Raw genomic sequence first — 16,816 nt, forward strand, 5'->3', positions numbered from 1 at the left:
TCATATTACAAATGTATAATAGGAATAGCTATGTATTTTTATTATTATTTGTAATTCCGGAGTTCCTTCAAGACGGTGTCATTCGGAAAGGCGTTCCGACAAAGATGGTGTTCTTGGGAGGTGTGCCACTTGAAGATTCAAGGGTCCAAAGGAGTTGGTTTCCGAATTTGTAATAGATTATTTGATTTTCTATTTTAGGAAAGCCATACTAAGAATTTTACTTTGCTTTGCATTTCTTTTAATATGGTGCATGCATTCCCAAATCGCCATAACAACACATGCATATCATATCGAGTTTTCGACCGTGTCAATTATGATTATCGATAGTTCGACTTTTAGCTCACTTAAAATTGATAGATAATAAATTGACGAGACCTTTACTTTTAAAAGATTGAGACTTAGCCTTACCAAATAGTAGGAGCCCATGAATCTCAATTTCGTAAGGGGTACAATACGATTTTTCGGGGTACTTCAATTGACGTTGGATAAGTGGGGTAATAAATAGTTTTTACACTTTGAAAATTTGGTTGATCTCAACGAAATTATTTGCGACCGTAGCCGTAATATGTTCGGGCTAAAGATGAACTTAACGTAAATTCATCGACCGAGAGTTCTAATTGTAGAATCGGTTAAGAGGGTTAACCCACCATGTTATATTAGTAAAGGTGTAGAGGGCCCGTTGGCTCACATCCAAGTTAATATGAATTTTGGGTCACGGAATCATTTATCATAGTTGGGTAAAGGTCACTATGAAAATGCTAAGACTTGTTTAAAAACGTTTACAAGTTTTATTAAAACGATAAATGGTTATAATTCCTTCATTTTCTATTTTGTGGTCAATTTGATTTATTAGCAATGACAACTCCAAATTCATCTGCATCCACTAGCGCAAACGCTCCACCACTCCCCAATGCTTCTTGACTCCGATCCTTAATGGATCGATGTAAAATTGAAAAGAATGGATCAAACTTCGCTGATTGGGACGCGCAACTCTGTTTGGCCGCGGAAGGTGACGACAAGCTTCATTACCTTACCGAAGCCGCTCCCGCTACACCTAATACTAGGTCAACCTCCTCCGTGAGGGAAGCCTATGAGGCCTACCTAAAATAATCGGTCGCAATCAAGAACGTCTTGATTTTATCTATAGAACTCGATCTCCAAAGGAGTTCTATTAAGATGAGCACGGCCTATGAGATCTACACCAAGCTTGTGACCATGTTTTTGCAAGCTCCAAGGATTATCCAATATGAGGCGGCCTCCGCGTTTTTCGAGATTGATGAGACCATAATTAGAGCACATTTAGTCCCCGAATTAGCCTTGTTCCCATGCTTTTTAGTGCATATTTGGGTCATTTATTGTCTTTAGTTCTTTGTTTTGCATCTTCTTTGAGGTTTTGATCCCTTGGTAGGAAAGGAGTGCAAACCTTGCATTTTCATGGCAAAATGAGGCTAAATTGATTGAATTCAATGACCAAGCATCAAGGAGAGACAAGATTAGAAGGCCTTTGTACATACTGTAGTAGATGGGCAATGATGAGAAAAGATCCTTGCATCCCCGAGGAAATCCCCAAGGATTCTATGAAGAAAAAGGAAGAAAAGAAGAAACGAGACTGCACAGCAATCCGTGCGTCTTCCCCCGAAGACGCCCGTCTCCACCAACACAATCCGTGCGTCTTCTCCCCAAGAATCCCGGGCAAAAGACCAAGAAGACGCCCGTCTTCACTCCAAAACGCCCGGATTCTCAGGCAGACCCATTTCGTCTTCTTCAAGCTTCAAGGAAGGATGCACATCTTTTTCTAGATACCGGAGTCTCCCTGGAGACCGGAGTCTTTCCAAAAAGACCGGCGTTTCCTTAAGTAGGGACTTAATCGTCATTTAAGCCCTTAGTTAACCCTAATTCATCCACCTAATCCCCACTATAAATACCCTATTAGTCTAATTAGAAGAGCATGTTCTTCTTAGCAATCTTTAGTGTAGTTAATATCAATTAAATCTCTCTTTAATCTTATAATCAACAATTAATCAAGTTTTAATACAAGTTTTATTTCCTTAATCTCTCTCTTGTTCATCCTTTATTTTGGGTAATTGAAGATTATTTGGGTTATTATTGGGAGATTGACAACCTCTCAATCAAGCATCAAGTACTTCTTTTATTCTTTGCTTTATTATTGGAATCATTAGTAGGTATAATTCTCTTAATCCCTCTTTAATTATTGTTAATCACTTTCATTTATTCATCATGTTTCACTTTGTTGGTATGATTGACAACCTTGCTAGCATGTTCAACATGATAATGAGTGAGTAGTTCCTTAGCTAGGGTTAATGGGTAATTAGGGGAAACCAACATGGGGAATGATTCATGCTTAAATTAATATGCTTTCATAGTTTATTTGCTTGCTTGTTGTGATCTCAACTCATGCGCATGTTATGTTTGATGAAATGTGAGCCTATGAATCCTTGCATTTTTTACCCATCACCTATCTTTTCAATGAGACTTGTAAGACATAAACCAACTCGAGTCTCATTAGACCATGCATGTTGTTGAGTAGGGAAGACTAAGTCGACTTGTAGGTGTTGTAAAATCTAATCGATTCGGCTCCGGGACCCAAACTTTCCAAAATCGTCCGTCAATTTTAAGCAATTTAATTAACCCGTATCATCATACGATCAATTAAATGATCAATTAAGAGTGTTATCCTTTAGGTATGACCTAAGGGGATCGACTGATCACCACCGTCGCACGACAGTAATGTCAAACTCTAGTCAGCCAATCATTACCGATATGTGTGGACCAGTTGACAGTAAAATATTACTTCCCAATTGTATTCTTTAAAAGAGACTTACACATGTGATCATCATGATCAACAGTTGTGATCGCATTATTGTCGGAGGACACATATTCCAACAATCTCCCACTTGTCCTCGACAAGTGTGCGTCACCAATTCTCTTGTCCTATTACTATCTCACACTCAATGCAAGGTGTCTTTCAGGTCGTACTTGCAAGTGATCATATCGAGAGTGGTTTCCTCGATCTGGAGAATAACTGATTGACCGGATTTATCTACCATAGATATCTTCCGAGCGTGGCCACGCATTTCCAGTTCATTACTCCTCGAGTGGCCCTGAGATATTGTTATAATCCTGACTAGGGGTGGACAATTCCTATCGCACTTATTCCCTTCGACTAGCCACAGCCATCATAACCCAAAATATGCCCACTTGACCCCATTTACGAAAGTCGTAGTAACACAAATCAAAGTTAATCTGAAACTGTGCCCTCTTAGGTGAACAGTATTTAGTCAAAAGAATCGACTCATTCGAATACTATAGTAGCTCTCGCCACGACCAGGCTATATAAATTTGCGGTGAATGATATAACTTGCACTGATCAAGTACTCCACCCACTAATAATGCACTAGGTAAATGTCTTGCAGAGTCTTGCAACAATTGTCAAGATGATTAGCCTAGCACTTCTCACAAGTCCTATCATATTAGGAAATATTAGTTTTGAGTAACTTCTTACTTCAACTAAGTACATTTCCAAACCTTTTATTTCTCTTTTTAGCTTGAAAGGCTTAGGATTTTCATAAATCCTTACGTGTTGTTCGAATTTTAATATGTGCAGCCTCTTGACACATAACAGAGTGTTCATCCCAACATCAAATCGCTCATCGGATTCTCCTCGAGAATTCATGACGTTTCTTCTATGGCTTGCCAATGACTCATCATGCTCTTATGCATATGATTCATTATTAGACATGTGCATGATTATTCTAATGGCAGAAACATTAGTAACTTTTAATCATGTCATCAACTATTGTTAGGTTCAATGAATGACCATGACTGCTTATGGTAATTCCATTTTCATCGATATGAATAACCTACGTTTCTTGTTGATTTGATGCGTATATCTCAATACTTATCCAACATCTCATGATGTGATTGGATTCATCATAGTCCATTTTTCATCCAGAATTGAAAACTCAAATACTTCTTTGTGAAAGAATAGTATTAGCTCGTCATTCCCAATGAGTAATGAGTCATAAACTTTTACAAGATGATTGCTCCCACTAAATTCCATGTCTTACATGATAATTTCCAACTCCCACTTAATTCCACATGTTTCGTAATTGACTACTCAATTGAAACATTTCAAGAATTGAAATATATTGCTTTGCTAAGTTATTAAGATAAAACCATATATGTTCCCATCATATCCTTTCAAAATACCTATTTTGAAGAGGTCTCATCTTAACCTTATGGAAAGAGATTTTAATCTCTAACTCATTCATATCATAATGATGCGTAGCAATGTCATTATTTAAATATGAATAATATCTAATACACGTCCTTCAAAATACCCTTTTCGGAAGGAGGTTTAACCATCATTTTCATAATGAGGTTAAGTAATGACATTAGCGTGGTTAATACTTAACTTAACTATTGTGGATATCGGTATATCAATCCTTGCAACTTCTAGTCATAAATCTCATTTATTTTCTAGGATGTAAATTTGATTCATTTAGGCTCTTAAGTAAATATCAATATTTAAACTATTGGTCAAAAATATCATAAACTAGTCAATTAAGACTTTACATTAGTCATTCTTTTTCCAAAACTTTCTTTTGGTCTCCTCGTGTAGTTATCTTGAGAACATATTCTTTTGATTACTTCACTTGGTCTCTTTTGTCATGTAGATCTATTCGAGACCATAGATCTCATCTATTCGTGTATACTATATAAATAGATATACCTTTATTCAAATCATTCTTCCTTGCGTAGATCTTATTTACACAAATTTTTCTTGATGTTCTTTGTTTCTTCATTTTTCTCCCACTCTATCTTTTGAATAAATACAGTAGAGATTCAAAGATAGCTTATGAGACACAAATAATGATTTTGAACTATAAGGAGGACTATCTCATAGGTTGACTAATTGTTTTAAATTTGATAAGTGTACTTGGTGATTGACATTCCTTTAAGAGAGTTCATCAACTCAATATCACTTTATAATTGATCATATACAAGCCTTAAGCTTGAGGACATATAATGAATCCCATCTTTGTAGTTGTCTATTAGATCACTTTAAGTGAATGATCATATGTTTCTATGAGCAAGCGGATAAAGACGAATTTTAGAACAAGGATAAAATACGATAAAACGGGTGACTTGGGTTGCAAACCAAGCCACCATTATCCAAAATACCACCAATATCCAAAATACATCTCCATGTCGAACACGGAAATCAAAAGGTTCTAAAATCCGAAACATAAATTAAAATAAGACAATAAAAAGACAAGCTTCATGGAAGCTACTCCTAGCTTCTCGATGGTTTCTCAAGCTTGCTTTTCTTTTCCCTTGTCCTTGCTTGGTGGAGGCCCTATTTACAATAAAAAGGGGATACATTATCACAACTTTGTATCACAATACCATAGTTGAATTATAATCATAAAAGAAAGGATAGTCATTTACCTACTGGAGTGATCTTTCCAGCTTTGATGTCACGAAGATATTTGGAACAATTTCTTTTCCAATGTCCAACACCATTACAATAATGGCATTTATCAAGAGGACCCTTCTTGATCTTGGAAGTGCTAGCTTCATAAGTCTTAGCTTTGGTGAAATTGGGAGCTTGCTTCTTACCCTTCTTCCCATTCTTTTTGAACTTCCCCTTACTCTTGGTGCTTATGTTAAGCACATCCTTGGGTGGGTTAACATTTAACCCCATGTCTCTTTCGGCTTGCACAAGTAACTTGTGCAACTCTTCAAGAGACACGTCCTTGTCTTGCATGTTAAAATTCACCCGGAATTGAACATATGCCTTGACTTTGGATAAGGAGTGTAGAATCCTATCTACAATGAGTTCTTTGGGGATTTCAACTTTTGGAATCTTCAAAGTCTCGACTAGTTCCATTAATTTGAGCACATGAGGACTAAACTTTTGGCCCTCTTTAAAGTCGAGGTCAAAGAATGCCGCGGCCGCCTCATATTGGACGATCCGCAGAGTTTGTGAAAACATTGTCACAAGCTTGGAATAGATTTCATTAGTGGTGCCCATCTTAAAGGCTCTCCTTTGGAGATCTGCCTCCATCGCAAAGATCAACACATTTTTCATTGCGGCGGACTCCTTATGGTAAGCCTCATATGCTTCCCTAGTGGCGGCGGTCGACCTAACATTAGGTTCGGGTGGAGAGGCCTCGGTAAGGTAACGAAGCTTGTCGTCACCTTGGGCGGCTAGTTTGAGTTGGGCATCCCAATCGGAGAAATTTAACTCATTCTTTTCAAGTTTACATCGATCCATGAAGGATTAGAGCCATGAAGTCTTAGTGAGAGGCGTGGCGTTGGTGTTTGGATTTGCCATTTGTTATGAGAAATAAAAGCGGTCTACAAAACAAAATATAGAAAGAATAAAACATATGTCGTTTTAACATAATAATACTCGTAAAAATTAATTTAAATTTAAACAAGTTTTATAGCATTTATCTAGTGACCTCTACCTAACTTGATAAATGATTCCAAGACCCAAATTCATATCAACTTAGGGCACGGTGTGCCGAAATACCCTTTATTAAGATAACTTGGTGGATTAACGTCTTAATCGATTCTACTTTTTTAACTCTTGGTCGATAAAATTACATTAATATTTATCTCTAGCCCGAAACACATCCGGAAATCGTCGTGAATACTTTCGTTGAGTTCAACCCAAATTTCGAATAAATGTGTCCATGATCCAAACTCATATCAACTTAGAGCACGGTGTGCCGAAATACCCCTCATTAATATAAATTCGGTGGATAGACATTTATCACCCACTTCCCCTACGTAACAAGGTTTGTACCCCGGTGTGGCAGAGTGCACTCCCTCACGAAATAGGTTTTCATGGTTTCTACTTTTTGGTAAGGCTATGTCTCAATTGATTATTTTAGTGAGAGGTCATGTCAATTTATTATCTATCACGTTTTAAGTGAACTAAAGCGGTGAACTACGATAATTCTAATTGACACGGTCGATAAACTCGATTAAAAGATGATGCATGTTTTAGTTATGGCGATTTAGCGATGCATGCAACATATAAATAAAATGCAAAACATAAAATAAATCCTAGTATGGCCTTCCTAAAAAGGAAAATCTAATTAACTATTACATATTCAGAAACCAACTTCATTGGTCCCTTGAACTTCGGTTATGGCACGCATCTCGAGGTAACACCGTCTTTATGTATCGCCTTCTTGAGTGACACCGTCTTCAAGGAACTCCGGAATAAATAAATTACATAACAAATTACATAATTTCCTATTATACATTTGTAATTTAAATAAAATAAATCTATTAAATTACAAAACGGTGATACGAGGTCACAATAAATTACAACCGAAACGATATTCCCATACATTTCGGGTAATACCAATTAAAAACTAAGGCCATACTAAGTAAAAATTACATAATTCAAAATTACATAAAATAAAATTATGACAATCATAAATAAAATGCAGCATTATAATATGTATGAATATGCCCAATTTTATGCTAAATCGCCTTTAAGGAGCCAATATCGTATATTTAATCGGTTTTTACGGATTTGTGTGATTCAACCTTTTAAAATCACAATAAATTACATAAATTCATATTTATGCACAAGTTAATTACCCAGACTTCTTAGGACTCAAAATTAGTCTCTACTAACTATTTGACTATAATTAACTCATATTTCTTAAATTGTTCATTAATGGACCCAAAATTACAATAAAAATGCTATAAACTTCAAATAAATCACAAAAATTTCAAATAAATTTGAAATTTGAAATTTAAACTTATGAACATTCTGGAAAAATACCATGACACTCATAATGTTCAAAAACTTAGGTTAAAATTTCGAAAATTTATCGGAAAAACAATGTTGCGGTTTATCGGATTTATCAATAATAATCATAAAAACATGAGAAAAATTATATTCATCAACTTTTCAATTTTAGATCTGAAAAAGATAATAAAATGCAACATGTGACGTTTTTTCTTTAGTCATGGAGTATGTTTTAGCGATTATTCACTAATTAAGTCACTATTTATGCTATTTTTCATCAAAAATTCATAAATCATGCATAAAGACTTCAATATAGCCTATTACTCCCTCTCATCCAAACCAAAGGTTACATTTGACTTTTTTGCACTATTCATGATTGTAGAAAATCTTTGTTATTATTAGTAATGTATAAGAGAAAACATAGTCATGCGAGATCTTGTTTGATTAATCGTCATGAATGCTATAAGAATATCAAGTTTTTATAAAAATTGCATGTAACAACATACTAAATTTCTATGACCAGATTCGAAATTTATCTCATATTAACCTATTTTTCATCTAAATCCGATTTTTATCATGAAAAATCCATATTTCGAGCATAAAAACTCCAAAAATTCTGAAAGTTTACAGGTCATCTAAAAATAAAACATGTGATAACATATCCAAAAATCATTGGAAAATTCGAGGTTTAGCTAATTTTAGTCCGAAAATGACATTTTAATCATAAAATCATATTTTTAATGCCATTATTATATAAGATGAACAACAAAAATCCATAAATTAACCAAAATATCCTAAATACATTTTAGGATCAGAAACTTTAACATGTATAAATTATTTTCGTTATATATCATAATAACACAAATTTACAAGTTTTATATGTTAATCGTATAACTCAGAAAAACTATAACCGATTTTCATGCAAACAACCAAGGCTCTTGATACCGCTTGTTAGAAATCTATATCTCATTACTTGACAAATTCATATATGTGATGATTTTAATTTAGTCATAAAATTAAAAGATGATCTTATGCATGCAAACAATAAAATAATTAAAGAAGAAATCATCATCTCGCATTGAAGATTTCGGTTTATATGGGCACAAGTGAGTTCTCCTACTCACTTGTTCTTGAGCTTCCTTAAGTGGATGAACAAGGATTCAAGTAGAGAATCCCTCCCAAGGTTTTATAGCCAAAGTAACAACTTAATAAAATATTATTACTAGAACAATATTAATTTTGTATAAAAATTGACCCAAAATATTATTTGATCTCTCAATAATTTCGGTTAAGAGAGAGGGAGGAGGAGGAAGATTTTATCTCACTAAAACTCTTATTTTTAGATGATGAAAAATGAAATAAATGATACACTAATTATTGGTAGTGTATATGGTAAAATAAGGAGAAAAACCCATGGTTTTCTCCTCTTGAAAAACCGGGTAGAAGGGGAAGGAAGGGGCCAAGGCATGCACAAGGTTGTCTTCACAAGATCAAGTAGGGTTGCATGGCTAGGTTTAGGAAGAAATTATTATGTTTACCACTAACATAGTCAACATAATATATTCCTAATCATCCACATTATTTCGGTTTTCATGGATAAAATGGACTCCATTTTATTTTTGCCAATTTGTCAATTTGTCATATGTCACATGTCACATAAAATTGTTATGTATTTTTAACATATTAAAAATCAACGCATTAATCAAATAAGTCATATACAAAAACGACTTAGTAATTCATAATTATTTGTACCAAAATATTTTACCAATTATAAATCACAACATCTTGTATTTATAATAATTTATTCATTCAAATGCAATTGTTTCCTTAAACAATAATTTCATCTAAGTAGTTAAAACAATTCGATCACTTAGACCGTATCTTATTTAATCAGATTATAATGAGATACGTAAATATCACTTCCAAAATCGTCCGTCAATTTTAAGCAATTTAATTAACCCGTATCATCATACGATCAATTAAATGATCAATTAAGAGTGTTACTCTATAGGTATGACCTAAGGGGATCAGCTGATCACCACCGTCGCACGATAGTAATGTCAAACTCTAGTCAGCCAATCATTACCGATATGTGTGGACCAGTTGACAGTAAAATATTACTTCCCAATTGTATTCTTTAAAAGAAATTTAAACATGTGATCATCATGATTAACAGTTGTGATCGCATTATTGTCGGAGGACACATATTCCAACAATGCCCCCATGACATCTCACTAAGGATGAGAGTTTGGTGGAGTCCTCCCTAAACCACCATTTGTAAATATTTCTAACTCTCTAACTCGCATTTTAATTCTTACATTGCATTTTTGTCATTCTTGGATTCTTATGCTTTGATCAAGATAATTATCATTTTTGAGAGAAGTGAGGGAGGGACTAATGATTCAATTGATGTGTAGTGCTTTAGATTAGTGTGGGGATAGCAATTGCCTAGGCTATTCATGCCTTAGTAGTGCCCCCACAATGAAGAACACGGGATTTTAAAGAATGAAAAATGACAAGGGATATGCAAGTACACGGATGGAACTGAATCCGGGTAAAACAGGGAGAATCCGAGCGTTTTAAGGGAATTCGCCCGTCTTCAGGCGATCCGGGCGTCTTTGTAAGAATCCGCCCGTCCATCTGAACTGAAATTTTGAAATTTTGGGACTGTTGATAAATCCGAGCGCCCTGCAAGAGAAGACGCCCGTCCTCAGAAAGAGGCCCGTCCTGAAAGGAAAGACGCCCGTCTTTTTGGCTGGGAAAAACAAGAAATCTCACTGGAAGAGAATCGCCCCGTCTTGACAGAAGACGCCCGTCCCAGCTTGAACAATCCGAGCGTCTTTACTTGAAAGACGCCCGTCTTTAGGCGAGAACTCGAAGCCGAAACAAGCGAGAATCCGAGCGTCCCGAAGGAAAGACGCCCGTCTTCCCCTGCAATTCAAAATTTTTCGGGTCTTTTATAAACCACATCCCCCATTCATTTCTTCATTTCTTCATTCAAAACACTACCCATAAACCCCAAAACTCAAAACCCTCATCCTCTCCATCACAAAAACAAGAGTTCCTCTACCACATTCATCAAAATCAAATCAAATCATCCTTCTAACAAAAATTAATCACTCCTCTTTCAACAAAAATCAAACCAAGCACCAAAATCTTCAACCTTTGAGTCGATTTTTGAAATTATAAAGGCAAAGCCTTTCACCTTAAAATCGATTTGGGTATACTTGGAAATTGAAGATTTTCACTCTTTTCTTGGTTAAATCATCAATGGCAAGGACAAAAGGAGCAACAAAGGCACCTAAGGCAAAGGCACTATCAACAAGACAAAAGAGTCTTCAAACAAAGAAAGCCTTATTGGCTATGGTGGTAGCTAGCTCAAACTTGGAAGTGCAACAACAACAACCTCCCTTGGAAGCAACAACATCAACAACTCCGGAAATTGCTCAACTTTCGAACTATCCGGAGGTAATTTTCATCTCTAACTCCCATAGGGAAACATTTACCAAGTTTGCCATAAAATCCTTTCTATCCACCAAGTTTATTTGTAAAGATACCTTAGATAATTTGGGTGTCCTTGAGCAAACTAAAGCCTTTTTGAAGCCATGGGGTTGGGAAAATTGTTTGCAACAAAAGAATTGACATACCCCTCCCTTACCTTAGAATTCTTGAGTTCTTTGAAAGTTACTAAGGTAGAGACAATGGAAAACATCGATTTCCACCTAGCTAATGTGAGTAGGCGCATCACCTTTGAAGAATTGGGTAAATCATTGGGTCTTAGCGATTCACATAGTTATTTCAAGAATCCCGGAATGTATGACCCCGCTCCTCTTTGGGAGGCGATTTCCGGAAGGAAATTTGAGAACTATCATGCTAGTCGCGCTCTATTAGTCCACCATCCGGGCATTAGAGTGTGGCATAAGGTCATAGGGAATACCATCATTGCAAGAAAAGTCACCAACCACTTTACCAAGCTCGATTGTGTTCTTCTTGAGTCGGCCTTAAATATTGGAAGGGAATTCACCAAGCCTTTCAATTCTCTAAGGCTTTTGGTGGATAGATGGCTAAATGTTGATTGTGTGAAGCAAGGCACCACCGTTATTGTAAATGGAGGTCTAGTTACTCTTTTGGCTAAGTACTTTGATCCGAATTTCAACAAGGATAGCAAGTATGTGGCGAAAAAGGGGGGTCATCTCATTGATATGGATGCTATGATTAACGAGTACAAGTGGGTTACCCATAACCCTCTTGACACCAAGTATGGGTGGCTCACCAATGAGGCTAGATCTTTTACTTTGCCTTCTAAGATTTGTCGTTCGAGTGTCCATCGGACCAACTACCTCCTTTCCCTCTCAAAAGAAGCCGAATACATTATCCGACAACAAAGGGATGAAGTTGAAATGCCCTCCTCTTCCATTGTCACACCACCCTATCCTTTCAAGTACCAAGAGTTCAAACTCGAAGGTGTTGAAGCAAGCAAAGATTATATGACTCTACTTATGCAAGAGATGCACAAGCAAGCTTTTAAGGATCGGGAAGATGCTTACTTAGCCCAATATCCACCCCTCCTTTATTTAGCTAAGCAAGGACTACTTGATCCTTCATATCCTTTGCCTAGTTGGGCGGATAGGGAAGTCTTCTTTCTGAGTGCATCTAGGGGTGAGATTCCGGGTGATGATGAGGTTGTCAGTGATGAGGTTGTTGATAGCATTGATGAAGAGGCTAGTGAAGAAGAAGAAGAGGATGATGAACAAAGTGAACAAGAAAGTGAAGAGGGAAGTGGTGATGAGTCCACTTCTATTGAGGAAGATGATGATAATGATGATATGGTGGAAGACTAGCAAGCTTTGGAGGCTCCTACCCTCTTGAGGTTTGCTTACTTATTTCTTTGTTTTATTTACTTTATCTTGATCATGGTTGGTTGAGTCCTATAAACATAGAGGACTAACACCTCGGCCCCATTGAGGTGTTCTTATTTCATTGTCCCCACCTTTTGAAAATCCAAAATGACAAATTTAGTTTCATGCATTGTATCTTGTGTGCATGAACTACCCCAACTTTAGGACATTAGAAATAATGTCTAACTCGGTTTGGGGAAGTACATGCATACGCAACGGAAGGTAATCTAAATTACGCTCTCCGTCATAAACAAAAAAAACCATGCATCATTGATCCGGACGATGTCGTCACTCATCCAATCAAACACATTTATAATAATCAACATACAACTAGTTAGCGGTAAGTCGAGGTCGATCCATGGGACGGTGTGCTTTGGGTTCTAAGTCTATCTATCTCAATTTATGCTAGTGTCACAATTGATGGGGTTTGTAGTTGTGTCTAGACTAATGCAAACAATAAGGTAAAACAAGCAATAAAAGGAAGGATATAAATAATTGATAAAAAGTGCTAGGATATCATGGGGGCATAGGGGATTCATGGTGTTGATCATACAAACATGTTCACAATGTTGCAAGCAATTAATGTTGTGGGGGAACCGAGTTGGTTTATGTCTTACGGTTCATAGGAAGAGTTGGGTCCCGGAGCCGAATCGATTAGATTGTACAACACCTACAGGTCGACTTATTTTCCTCCTATTCAACTTCTATGCATGGTCTAACAAGACTCGAGTTGGTTTATATCTTACAAGTCAAGTTGAGTAGATAAGAGATGGTAAAAATGCAAGGATTCATAGGCTTAGCATTTCATCAAACATAACATGTGCATAAAGTTGACTTCACAACAAGCAAGCAATTTAATCATGTGAACATATTAGATTAAGCATAAATCAATCCCCATGTTTGTTTCCCTTAATTACCCACTAATCCTAGCTAAGAGACTACTCACTCATTATCAAGTTTAACATGCTAACAAGGTTGTCAATCATATTAACAAGGTAAAACATGATGAACAAGTAAGAAAGATTAACAATAATTAAAACAAGGATTAAGAGAGTTATACCTATGGAGATTCCAAAATAATAATGCAAAGAATAATAGAAGAAATTGATGATTGATGGAAGGTTGTCAATCTCCCAATAATAACCCAATAATCTTCAATTACCCAATAATAAACTTGAATAATAAACTTGAACAATAATTAAGGAGAGATTAATGTGTAATTTGTGTGGAAAGATTGAGATTAATCTATTCTAATCTACTCCTAATCTAATCTAAGAAAGCTTGATTTAATCTAATAAAACTTGGTTCTAATCTAATAAAACTTGATGGTTTGATTATTACAAATAGGGTATTTATAGTGGAAATTAGGTGGATGCATTAGGGTTAACTAAGGGCTAAACTAGTAATTACACTTTTGAGATTTGAGCAGGGAGAAGCCGGTATTTTTCGAAGGAAGGGCGTCTTTCACGGAGCTTGAACAACACGAAAATTGCTGTAAAGGAATCCGAGCGGATTAGTGTCGGGACGGGCGGATTGTAGCAAGGGAATCCGAGCGGATTTGGAGCAAGACGCTCGGGCAAAAAGAGAGGGAATCCGAGCGGATTTGGAGCAATCCGAGCGGATTTGGGAGGACGAGCGTCTTCAGCGCGGGACGCGCGGATTCCTGTACAGCTTCTTTGTTTGAGCTCGGATTGTAAAACGGACGTCATTTTCTCATCCGGACTCCTATTGGAGTGATTCAAAAGCCTAGATTGCTTGTTTTTTCAACGCCGTTCCATCTAGCATATTTTCAGAGCCAAAGGAGCAATCCTTGGTTTGCGTTCCGAGCAGTTTTCTTCATGAATGGCTTCCTTGCTTTTCCTCCTTGCTTTAAACCTTATGACCCTTCTATATACTCTTTATTCCTACATTTTTGGTCATCATTCTTGCCTCTTCTTCATACTAGTCCATCTAATATCATCAATAAGCTTCCAAATATGCACGAAAGATGGGAATTTCCGCCTTATTATCTCCTTTTCTACAAAACATATGAAATGCGATAGAAAAGCAAATAGGAAGGTTTTGACGGATAAAATGGCCAAAGAATGTTATAGTAGTATGCAAAATAGGCTCAATTAGGGGACTAAATGTGCGCAAATAATGTTCACATCAATCATGTAGTGTAGCTTAGTGTAGCTTGCATTTAGAGTAGAATTCATGCATCATGCTTGCATGATTTCCCATCATTTTGGCCATTGAGGACAATGCCCATATTAGTGTGGGGATGGGGAATTCTAACTTAACTTTTATTCAAAAATCCAAAAAATTTGAAAAATTTGAAAAACCAAAAACAAGTTCATTTCCTTTGTAGCATAGTCATGTATATATTGTGTTTGTTTTATCCTTGTTCACATTGATCGACTACGCCACATCCGAGACATGAGGATATTGAAGACCGCATGGTATGATCTTTCCAATCTCCTTTTTCCTCATTATGTTAATGACTATGTGGCTTTATTTTGATTGATGCGGTATAACAATGTGAACTTAGGACTTGCATTTAGTTTATATGTCATATTAGTTGGTAGAATCATTTGCATTAGGATGTTTATATGGTAGTTGCATCATGGCATGTAGTTTGCATGTTAGAAAAATTTTTGCGAAACCGTCTACTTGGGAAGCTTGACAAGTGTATATAGGCCCTAGTAGATGTTTTTTCTTCTTAAGACTTTGCTTGTTAGAATACTTGTAAAACACCCTAGGATATGTCATGCTAGTATCCTTTGACCCATAGATTAAGGCCTAGTCAAGAGTACCTTGTGGTGTGATAACTCCTTGGCTACCGTTTATTCCAAGGTGACCCTTGAAACCATGCATCCATCCATCATCCATGTTCTACCACATTTTTGTCATCAAAGGGAATGGGCACAAAAAGAAATCAATGTGAGTTCAATGAAATGAAAAGTGAAAGAAAGTTTGCAAAAATGCATCAAATGAAAAGAGGAGCAAAAATAGAACTCCTAAAGCTTCAAATATAAGCCACCCTCACTACATATGGGGTGACTTTGAAAATGTTCAAAGAGAAATGCAAAGAAAAGTTGAAAGTTATCAAGTGTTGAAATGCCAAAAATCAAAAAGAAATGGCAAAGAAAGGGTTCTCAAATGTCAAATGCCACAAGAAATTGGGGGGAAAAACAAAAACAAAAGCAAACTCCCAAAGTAAAACTCAAATATCTGTTGATCCCTTTATCCATCGTATCCATTTTTGTGCATGGTAGAGAGGGGACGACCCTTCTTCTTGTCTAGGCAAGAGGGGGAATTCCGCGATCCTCCAGTGTTTCTAACACCATAGGGAGTCTATTCTTGACAAAGGCATTTAACGATTGAGGACAAAGGTACCCTAGCTTGACACAATTTGGAGGTGATTTATTGGTATCCTTCTAGGCTTAGTAGTTTGAAGAAATTGCATCTATGAAGGAGTGTGTACCCTTGAATTGCTTCCCTTGTAGATAATTTCCGCCACTTAGATGAGGAAAGTGGCTATTCTTTTGTAGATGCATCCATTACTTGATCTTGTGTGCTTAATGTTTGGATGTGTCGCCATTTTGGCAAGACCCACCTTGCCTTGCAAGAAGGCATCCTACCTCATGGTTGTCTTGTTGTGAGTTGAAGGGGCGGAGTGAGACCCACTAATTGTCTCATATCGGCTATGTTATTAGGTTAGTTTAAATAATGGTCCTAGTCTTTGTCACCTCTTTACTCGGGATGAGGAAAGGTTCGGTTTGGGGATATTTGATGTGACCATAATTAGAGCACATTTAGTCCCCGAATTAGCCTTGTTCCCATGCTTTTTAGTGCATATTTGGGTCATTTATTGTCTTTAGTTCTTTGTTTTGCATATTCTTTGAGGTTTTGATCCCTTGGTAGGAAAGGAGTGCAAACCTTGCATTTTAATGGCAAAATGGGGAAGACGCCCGTCTCCACCACCACAATCCGTGCGTCTTCTCCCCAAGACGCCCAGTCAAAAGACCCAGAAGACGCTCGTCTTCACTCCAAGACGTCCGGGCAGAGAGCACCAAATCCGCCCGTTCCGTGCTAAAGACGCCCGGATTCTCAGGCGGACCCATTTCGTCTTCTT

Source organism: Silene latifolia, chromosome Y (genome assembly GCF_048544455.1).
Source record: "Silene latifolia isolate original U9 population chromosome Y, ASM4854445v1, whole genome shotgun sequence".
In the NCBI taxonomy this organism is placed as follows: domain Eukaryota; kingdom Viridiplantae; phylum Streptophyta; class Magnoliopsida; order Caryophyllales; family Caryophyllaceae; genus Silene; species Silene latifolia.